Source organism: Oryctolagus cuniculus, chromosome 9 (assembly GCF_964237555.1).
Source record: "Oryctolagus cuniculus chromosome 9, mOryCun1.1, whole genome shotgun sequence".
In the NCBI taxonomy this organism is placed as follows: domain Eukaryota; kingdom Metazoa; phylum Chordata; class Mammalia; order Lagomorpha; family Leporidae; genus Oryctolagus; species Oryctolagus cuniculus.
In genome coordinates, this window is record NC_091440.1 from 12,643,227 (window position 1) to 12,653,491 (window position 10,265).

General features: G+C 43.2%; 1 pseudogene; it reads left to right on the top strand.

The window, feature by feature from the left end:
- The first annotated feature begins 8,794 nt into the window (after positions 1-8,794).
- LOC100357581 (calponin-2-like) lies at positions 8,795-9,918 on the top strand (annotated as a pseudogene).
- Positions 9,919-10,265: the final 347 nt, after the last annotated feature.

Consider the following 10,265-nt stretch of genomic DNA (forward strand, 5'->3'; position numbering starts at 1 on the left):
CCTTGGGCCCCTGCACCCACTTAGGAGACCCAGAAGAAGCTCCTGGCTCCTGGCTTCAGATAGGCGCAGCTCTGGCCATTGCAGCCATCTGGGGAGTGAACCAGTGGATGGAAGACCTCTCTCTCTGTCTCTACCTCTCTCTGTAACTCTGTCTTTCAAATAAATAAAATAAATCTTAAAAAAAAGTCATACAGGTATACCTATATGTGTAACACTTCAATACACACGTAGCTAAACATATACACATACATACACACATACAGATGTTTCATTATATCACTATTTGGAGTAATGAAATGCTAGATAAAACCCAAGTGTTCAACAATCAGGGGACAGAAGGAATAAACCATGGCATAGCCACATGACAGTAAGAGAATGTGGGATAACAGATACATAGAAAAATCTCCAAGATACACTGTCAAGTTAAAAAAAAAAAAAGCAAGAACATCCCAGTAGATATGTGGGACTCCATCCCTCCACCCTTCCATCTAAATAACTACTAAACTGTCATGATCTGAAGTAGTTATCCAGAACTCAAGAGTCTAGTCAAACACAACATCCAGGGCAGACTTTGACAAAGAGACCAGTAATTTTAGCGTTTGGCACAGCAGCTACTGCACCCCAAAAACCGTGGCAGTCCATCACAGGAACAGCAGCATTCCTGGGACTATCATCATGACAGTGAGTATGGCAATGGTTTCCTGGATATGATGACAAAAGAAAAAAAAATGAAAAGGGCTCCATAGTAACAAAAATTTGTGCATCAAAGCACACTATTGAGAGTGAAAAAACACCCCACAGAATGGCAGAAAATATTTGCAAATCATGTATGTGACAAAGGGTTAATGTCCAGAATATATAGAGATCCTACAAAAAAAAAAAAAAGTTCAAAAATTGAATTGACATTTCTCCAAAGAAGACATAAATATGACCAACAAACACATGAAATGATGTTCAATATCACCAGCAATTAGGAAATGAAATCAAAACCACTTCATACCTATCTTTGTAGATGGGAATGTGAAATGGTGGAGTTGCTATGGCAAACTGCGTAGCAGTTCCCACAAAAAAATTTCTTTGAGACTTATTTATTTATTTGAAAGGCAGAGTTACAGAGAGAGAGAGAGAGAGAGAGAGAGATCAATCTTCCATCTGTTGGCTCACTCTCCATATGGCTGCAATGGCTGGAGCTGAACCTGTTGGAAGCCAGGAGCAGCCAGGACTTGAACCAGAGCCCATATGCAACACCAGTATTGTGGGCAGTGGATTTACAATGGGTTTAATCTTAACCACCTGCTCCACAAAGCTGCCCCCCCCCCAAAATTTAAAACAGAATTGTCCTAGGATCCAGAAATTCCACTTGTTTGTTAAAATGGCACATTTTATGTTAAGAACATCTTTTCCCAAAAAAAAAAAAAAAATCACAAAATTCTGAACAGTATGCTATCTTTTGGGTAAGAAATAAGAGCATAAAGGAACATTAAAACAACAAACAAGCAACACAGAGAAATGTTTATCTGTAAAAGGAAAAGGGCAGGGCCAGAGTGGTGATGCAGCAGGTGAAGCCTCTGCCTACAACACCAGCATCTCATATCAAAGCCCTGGTTTGAGTTCCTGCTGCTCCTGTTGTGGGCAGTGAACCAGCGGAGGGAGGATCTCTGTCTTTCCCTCTCTCTGTCACTCTGCCTTTCGACTAAATTAAAAAAAAAAAAAAAAAAAAAAAAAAAAGATAAACCTTTGGGGCTGGCATTGCAGTGCAGCAGGTTAAGCTACCACCTGCAATGCCAGTATCTCAGATGAGCACCAGTTTGAGTCCCAGCTACTCTACTCCAGTCCCAGCTCCCTGCTTATACACCTGGAAAAGCAGAAGACAACCCAAATGCTTGGGCCCCTGCCACTCACATGGCAGACCCAGCAGGAGCTCCAGGCTCCTGGCTTCTGCCTGACCCAGCCCTGCCCCTTGCAACCTTTTGGGGAGTGAACCAGCAGACAGGAGATCTCTGTCTCTCCCTTTCTGTCACTCTACCTTTCAAACAAATCAAGTAAATCCTAAAAAGAAAAAAAAAAAAAAGGAAAAGGGCAATTAGGAGAACGCACACAAATATGAGAAGGAATTTCTCAGCGTATACTTTTCATATTTTTATTTTGGATCATGTAACACATTACCTATTCAAAAATGAATAGATTTTTTTCACACAAGTAAGTGGAATTTATGAAGATATGTTCTTTCCCTGCACCTCAATGAAATTCAAGCAATGACATGTCTTTTCTTCATACTTAAAAGTCCTATAGCTACATTAAAATCACAAACATAGCCCCAAATCCATTTAAAAAAAAAACAAAAAACAAAAAACAAAAGTTTGATCACCATAAAATCAGGACAACTTCAAAGTTGGATGGTGAGATCTCGTTCTCCCCTGCTGTGGGTAACCCCTATCAATGCAGAGGGAGGACAGTCTCCCTCCCCTCCTCCTGTGACTTCACTCCTTCCCTTTCCAACCTGGTCCTTACCACCCACAGCAAAGCAGTGCACTTGTTTTACCAGTTAGGGCACAGATGGCTCCATACTTGCCCAGCTTGCAGACTGAAACCTGACATAATCTGCTGCAGCCCTTCAGTGGTTGCTAGGAGTGACTCCCATCACAACACTGCTGCCCTGTCACCGGTGATCCCCTTGACCTGCGAGACGCACTCCAATTCAGGTACCTGATTCCTTCCTAATCACTAGGAGTTCAACTGGTCTCTGCCAGCTAGGCCAGTTCACACTTCAGGTGGCCTTTGACTCACATCATGAAATGACCCCCAGTAGCTCTCTTTCAGATCTAGTTCCTGAGACAGTGGGAAGATCCTGTCTACCAGCAAATCTCCTTTGCTGCACCTCTGAGGAGCAAGGAGGCCCCTCTCTCGATCTCAAGACATCAGACATCAGTGAACTATGACCTGAAAACTCCAGAGGACACCTGTTGAGCTTTCCAAGCAGTCTCCTTGCAGCCTCTCTGTTCTGACTTGAGATGAGGCTGAAATCAGGCACCTACCTCTCTGTTAAAGGGGAGGAACAAGATTCAAAGCCTACCAACAGCTATCCCCAAAGAAATCCTTTTTAAAAATTTCTGAGCCTCACAGTGGAGAAAGTTCACCACACTGAGGCCAGTTTTCAAAATTAATAACCCCCATGAGAGATACATGGCTACTGTGCATCTCAAGATGTGACACTTGGAGAACACACCACTTACGTAGCACTCTGATGAAGGGTCCATAACCAGAATGCACTCGGGGAAAAAAACGAACAAACTCAAAATGAAAATCATTCTCTGAAAACTAAAAAAAAAAAAAATCAGTATCCTTCAAAAGTTTTACTGTCATAAAGGACAAAGCAAAGTTGAAGAACTGCCCCAATGAAAGAGACCAAAAACAAACAAAACCAAACCAGAACAACGTACACTGCCACCTCTAGTGGAGGAAAATGACAAATGCTGCAAGGCCGGCGAGGCGGCAGTGCACAGAGGATGTGGCCAGCAGACTCTTCAGTACTGTTACAGCGTTCACTTTCCTGACACTGACAACACGCTGCTGTGCTATCACGGAATATCCTTTCCTTAGGAAATATGCCACGAAGTCTCTAGAGGCAAAGAGGTATAAACAAGCAGCTTATTTGTAAATTCTTGATAAAAAATATGTGTATGTTGAGAGAAAGAAAAAGGAAAAAGAATGTGTCTAATAATAAAGCTCGTGAAATAAAATGTTAACAATGACTAAATCTAAATAAAAGGAAAACAGGCGTTTTGGTACCACTCTTGCAACTCTTATGTAGATTTGAAATTATTTTCAAATAAAAAGCTTTTTATTAAAAAAAAAAAGTCTGCTCTCTTGTTAAATCTTCAAGAACATGATTCACCCCTATCCTTGATAAAGGGACCAAGAGTCTTTTACCAAACTGTAATGAATTCTTTTAATTTTAATGTGAAAGGTAGCACAAAAACTGCTTATTTTGAACATAGAGCTTAGTAAATAATAACACGGGGATGGGCATCTGGTGCAGCAGTTCTAACAGACTCCACTAGTTAGACTTCTGCTTGGAGTATGGCTCTGCTTTTGTATTTTATTTTTTCAAGATGTATTTATTTATTTGAAAGGCAGAATGGCAGAGAGAGAAAAGAAGAGACAAAGAGAAAGAGATCTTCCATATACCAGTTCATTCCCCAAATGGGTGTGACAGCTGGGGCTGGGCCAGACCAAAGCACCAGGAGCTCTATGCAGACCTCTCACATGAGTGACAGAGGCAAAGAACTTGGACCATCCTCTGCTGCCAAGGAAATTAGCAGGCAGGTGAACTGGAAACAGAGCAGCAGGGACTCCAACCACTGCTGTGATATGGGATGCTGGTGCTGCTGCACCACAATGCCATCCCCCCAGCTCTGCTTCTGATCCAGAGGTAAAGTGCACCCAGAGAGACAGCACTGATGGCTCAAGCCTTGCCATCCATGTGAGAGACCCAAATAGAATGTTCCAGGCTCCTGGCTTCAGCCTGGCCCAACCTTGGAGTTTTCAGGTATGTGGTGAGTAAACCAGCTGATGGATGATTGTTCTCTGTCTCCTTGCATTTCAAATAAAATGAAAATTTTTTAAACTTTAAAAATAAAATCTTATGAACACTTGCGTACCCAGGATAGAGCTTATAAAGAGACTACTACCAACACTTTTGAGAGCCCCTCCTCCCTACAGTGCTTTTTCCCACTGACATCCCCATCATTCCACCCAAATTATCACTATCTTGAATTCAAGATAATTGTTCAATCAAATTTCTTCATGGTTTTATCACTATATGCATGTAGATCTTAACAATCAACAATTTGAATGTTCCTGCTTTATATTTATACAAATAAGATGATAGTAAGTTCCCGTGACTTAATGTTTTCACTCACTACTCTATTTTTTGAGATTCATTTATACTAAAAAGTACAGAAAAGGGTCATTCATTTTCACCAATGAATGATTATAGTACAAACTATTTATCCAGCTTACTATTATGAATATTTGTGTTGCTTTTGTGCTTTTGTCATCATTACAATATGTTGGTGTTAACATTCTTTTTTTTTTTTTTTTTTTTTTTTTTTTTTTTTTTGACAGGCAGAGTGGACAGTGAGAGAGAGAGAGACAGAGAGAAAGGTCTTCCTTTGCCGTTGGTTCACCCTCCAATGGCCGCCACGGCCAGCGCGCTGCAGCCGGCGCACCGCGCTGATCCGATGGCAGGAGCCAGGAGCCAGGTGCTTTTCCTGGTCTCCCATGGGGTGCAGGGCCAAGCACCTGGGCCATCCTCCACTGCACTCCGTGGCCACAGCAGAGAGCTGGCCTGGAAGAGGGGCAACCGGGACAGAATCCGGCGCCCCGACCGGGACTAGAACCCGGTGTGTCGGCGCCGCAAGGCGGAGGATTAGCCTAGTGAGCAGTGGCGCCGGCCGGTGTTAACATTCTTTTACTTGCTCTTTTTGTTTGCTTGGGTTTTTCTTTAATATTTTATTTTTATTTATTTGACAGGTAGAGTTATAGACAGTGAGAGGGAGAGACAGAGAGAAAGGTCTTCCATCCGCTGGTTCACTCCCTCAATGGTGGCAACAGCCAGAGCTGCACCAATCCAAAGCCAGGAACCAGGAGCTTTCTCCAGGTCTCCCACACAAATGCAGGGGCCCAAGGACTTGGACTATTATCTGCTTTCTCAGGCCATCAGCAGAGAACTGGATCAGAAGAGGAGCAGCCAGGACTAGAACCCATGCCCATATGGGATGCTGGTGCAACAGATGGAGGATTAACCTCCCGCACCAGAGTGCCGGCCCCCTGTTTGCTTGTTTTAAAGGATTTTGTTTGTCTGTTGGTTGGTTTGTAAGGCAGAGTTAGAGGGAGAGAGAGAGAGAGAGAGAGAGAGAGAAATCTTCCATCTGCTGGCTCACTCCCTAAATGGACATAATGGCCAGAGACAGACCAGGCCGAAGCCAGAAGTTTGGAATTCCATCCAGGTCTCCCACATGGGTAGTAGGGGCCCAAGTACTTGGGCCATCTTTTGCTGCTTTCCTAAGCAGATTAGCAGGGAGCTGGATTGGAAGCCGAGCAGCCAGGACTTGAACCAGCACTCATAAGGGATGCTGGTGTCATTGCACCACAATGCTGGCTGCTTGAACTTGTCTCTTGATAAATTTGTACATGAGAAGCCGGCATTGTTAGTAGCAGGTTAAGTGCAATACCAGCATCTCATATGGGCGCTGGTTTGTGTCCTGGCTACTCAATTTCCAATCCAGCTCCTTGATAATGGCCTAGGAAAGCAGCAAAGCATGATCCAAGTATTTGGGCCCCTGCCACCCACATGGGAGACTAGGATAAAGCTCCTGGCTCCTGGTTTCAGCCCGGTGAGCACTGGCAGTTGCGGCCATTTGGGGAATGGACCAGCGGATGGAAGATCTCTCCCTCTTTCTCTCTCTCTATAGATCTTTCAAAATAAATAAATAAACCTTAAATAAAAAACTGCACATGAGCTTTCTTTAGGATATATTCCTAGGAGTAGCTGATACATGCCATGTTCAACTTTACTGTCAACCAGCACTGCCAACTACTACTAAATAACACCAAGATGTTTGTTCAGAGTTCTTATAACAATTGGTATTCTCACCAGCTGTATATGAGATTTTCTTCTATTCTATAATCTTTGTCAACACTTATTACTAATCAACTTTAAAATTTTCCCATTATGGTAAATATAAATGATATCATGATTTAGTTTGCACATACCTATGTATTTATTTACAGGCTGTTTGTATTCCTCCTTTATAAAATATATTTCATGTTCATGTCTTTTGTTCTTTTTTATTTTCTTTTTTATTGATCTGTAAGAGTTTTATATGCATTCTAGATATCATTCCTTTGTGAGATATGGGTGTTACAATTATATTCTCCAAGTGTTAGTTTTGATTTTCACTCTTTTTGGTGTCTTTTTTTAAACAGGAAACATTTAGATGCTGAATCAGATTGATTAATGTTTCATTTTTGGCTTAAACGTTTTGTGTTTTATTAAAAGAATCTTTCTTTATCCTAAAGTTATTGTCCTTTAAAAGGCTATGGCTTTGTCATTCATGTTTAACCCTTTAATCTACTGGAAATTCATTTTTATATGTGGTTTAAGGTAGGGACCTGAGTTTGTTTTCCTTCAACTGGATAATAATTGTGTTTGGACCATTTTTAAAATAACCATCCTTTATATCCATTCATATGCAGTACCCTCAATGTCCATATATGTGTTAGGTTCAGATTCTAGATTGTCTATTCTGTTCCAATGGTCTATTTTTCTATTCCTATGCCAATTCAACACTTTCTCAATTACTACAACTGTTGAGTAAATTTTCCCATCTACTACAAACACACTGTCTTTCTTTAAGAGTGAGTTAGATATTTTTTTAAAGATTGATTTTATTTATTTGAAAGTCAGAGTTACAGAGAAAGGTAGAGGCAGAGAAAGAGGTCTTCTATCCGCTGGCTCACTCCCCAGATGGCTGCAACGGCCAGGGCTGAGCTGATCTGAAGTCAGGAGCCAGGGACTTCCTCCAGGTCTCCCACATGGGTGCAGGGGCCCAAGGACTTGGGCCAACTTCTACCGCTTTCCCAGATCATAACAGAGAGCTAGATCAGAAGCGGAGCAGCCAGGACTAGAACCGGCATCCATATGGGATACTGGCACTTCAGGCCAGGGCTTTAACCCGCTGCTGCTCTAATGCCGGCCCCGAGTTAGATATTCTTAGACCTTTGCACTCCCATATCAGCTACAGATTTGGCCTCTTTTTTTACATAGAAAGCTTTTACTTAATAAATATAAAACTGATTTGGCCTCTTAAGTTAAAAAAAACACTCTGGTAGCCAGTATTGTGGCACAGCCACAATGTACCATGCAGGGGTCTAGGCACTCAGGCCATTTTCCACTGCTTTCCCAGGCACATTAGCAGGACGCTGGATCAGAAGTGGAGAAATCGAGACTGGAACCAGAATTCATGTGAAACACTGGCATCATGGGAGGTGGCTTAACCCACTGTGCCACAACACAGGACCCTATTTAGATTTCCTGAACAAACAATTTTGGTTTTCCTTTTTCTTATTTTTTTAAGATTTTATTTATTCATTTGAAAGGTAGAGTTACAGACAGAGAGAGGGAGAGACAGAGAAAGAGAGGTCTTCCATCTGGTGGTTCACTCCCCAAATGGCCACAGTGGTGGAGCTGGGCTGATCTGGAGCCAGGAGCCAGGAGCCAGGAACTTCTTCCAGGTCTTCCATGCAGGTGCAGAGGCCCAAGTACTTGGGTCACCTTCTACTTTTTTCCTAGGCCGTAGCACAGAGGTAGAACAAAAGAGGAACAGCTGGGACACAATCTGGTGCCTATATGGGATGCTAGCACCTAAGGCAGAGGCTTAGCCTACTGCAGCACAGTGCCAGCCTTATGTTTTCAATTCTCTAATGTGCTTCAAATTTTTGGTGCTGTAATAAATGGAATCTTTTTAAAAGTTGTATTTTTAACAAATTATCCCTTGTGTTTAAATATAGTTGAGTTCTCAACACTTCTTTTGCATCCAGCAACCTTGCTCCATACTCTCACCTCATATTTCATTTCCTTTGTTGATTAAGCTTTTATGCTTTGACAATCATATCATCTGTAAATGATGTTGGTTTCTCCTTCAGAAACATTGTAGCATTCTTTTTTTTTTTCTCAGATTACTTACGAATAGCCCTCAGTTAAAAATCTGTTTATGCCCTGCCAGCCTCCATGACCAGCATGAACTCCAGGCAATTCAACAAAGGATCCAAGTACAGGGTCTCCACCAAGGTCAAGAACCAGCTGCTGGGGCCAGCATTGTGGCATAGCGGGTAAAGCTACCAGCTGTGATGCCAGCACCCCATACGGACACTGGTTCATGTCCTGGCTGCTCCACTGCTTCCTGCAGAGCATGATGAGCCAAGTACCTGGATCCCTGCCACCTACGTGGGAGACCCGGAAGACGCTTCTGGTTCCTGGCTTCGGCCTGGCCCAGTCCTGGCCAAGAATGAACCAGCTGATAGAAGATATTCTCGCTCGCTAGCTCACTCTCCTCCTGTGTAACTGATGTTCAAATAAATAAATAAACCTTTAAAACATACAAAACAAGAAGAAACTCCTGCCTAAATACGATCCTCAGAAGGAAACCAGGCTCCACAGCTTGCTAGAGGGAGTGACCAGCCTCTCCATCCACCCCGACTTCCAGATGGGCCTGAAGGATGGCACTGTCTTAGGCACACTTATGAGTAAGCTGCAGCCAAGCTCTGTATCCAAGATCAACCACTCCATGCAAAACCGGCACCAACTAGAAAAATCTCTCCAATTTTACCAAGGCTACGGTCAGCTACTACATGAACCCCATGAACCTGATCTAGGCCTAGGAGCTGTTTGACAGTGGGAATATAACACAAGTGCAGGTCACTTGTGTCAGCCAAGACAAGGGGACTGAAAGTGGGGTGGACATCTGTATCACATGCTTGCAGAAGCAAGAGCACAACTTCAATAAGGCCACCATGAAGGCATGACAGCATGTCAACATGCTGCAGTTGGCACCAAAAACCATACCAGTCAGTCAGGCATGACAGCTACAGAAGGAAGCACCTCTCTGAGCCTGAGAACCACATCCTGCCACCCACGGACCACTACACCATAAGCCTCCAGATAGGAACAAACATGTGAGTCAGCCAGGTCGGCCTGACTGCTCTGGGACCCAAAGCCACACCTATGACATCATGCTAGGGACCAATAAGTTGAGACAACTCCTCCATGTCACTGCAGAGGGGCTACACATGGGCTCCAACCTTAGCAACCAGGTCTTTGGCCTGGGTAGGTAGATATATGACCTAAAATACTGACCAGTGGCAATAGGACTCCAGCAAGCCAGCAACTGTGCAGGCCCCAGAGTATCCCCCCTACTACCAGAGGGAGACCACCTGCTGAGGCACCTGTGTGTACATTGTCCCCACACCATCACACTCTCAGAGTGTAATCACCATTTCACTGTTAAGTACATTTGCTGTGGTTTTCTTTTTCTTTTCCTCTTTTTTTTTTTTTTTTTTTTTTAACAGGCAGAGTGGATAGTGAGAGAGAGAGAGACAGAGAAAAAGGTCTTCCTTTTGTTGGTTCACCCCCCGAATGGCCCCTACGGCCGGCGCGCTGCACTGATCCAAAGCTAGGAGCCAGGTGCTTCCTCCTGGTCTCC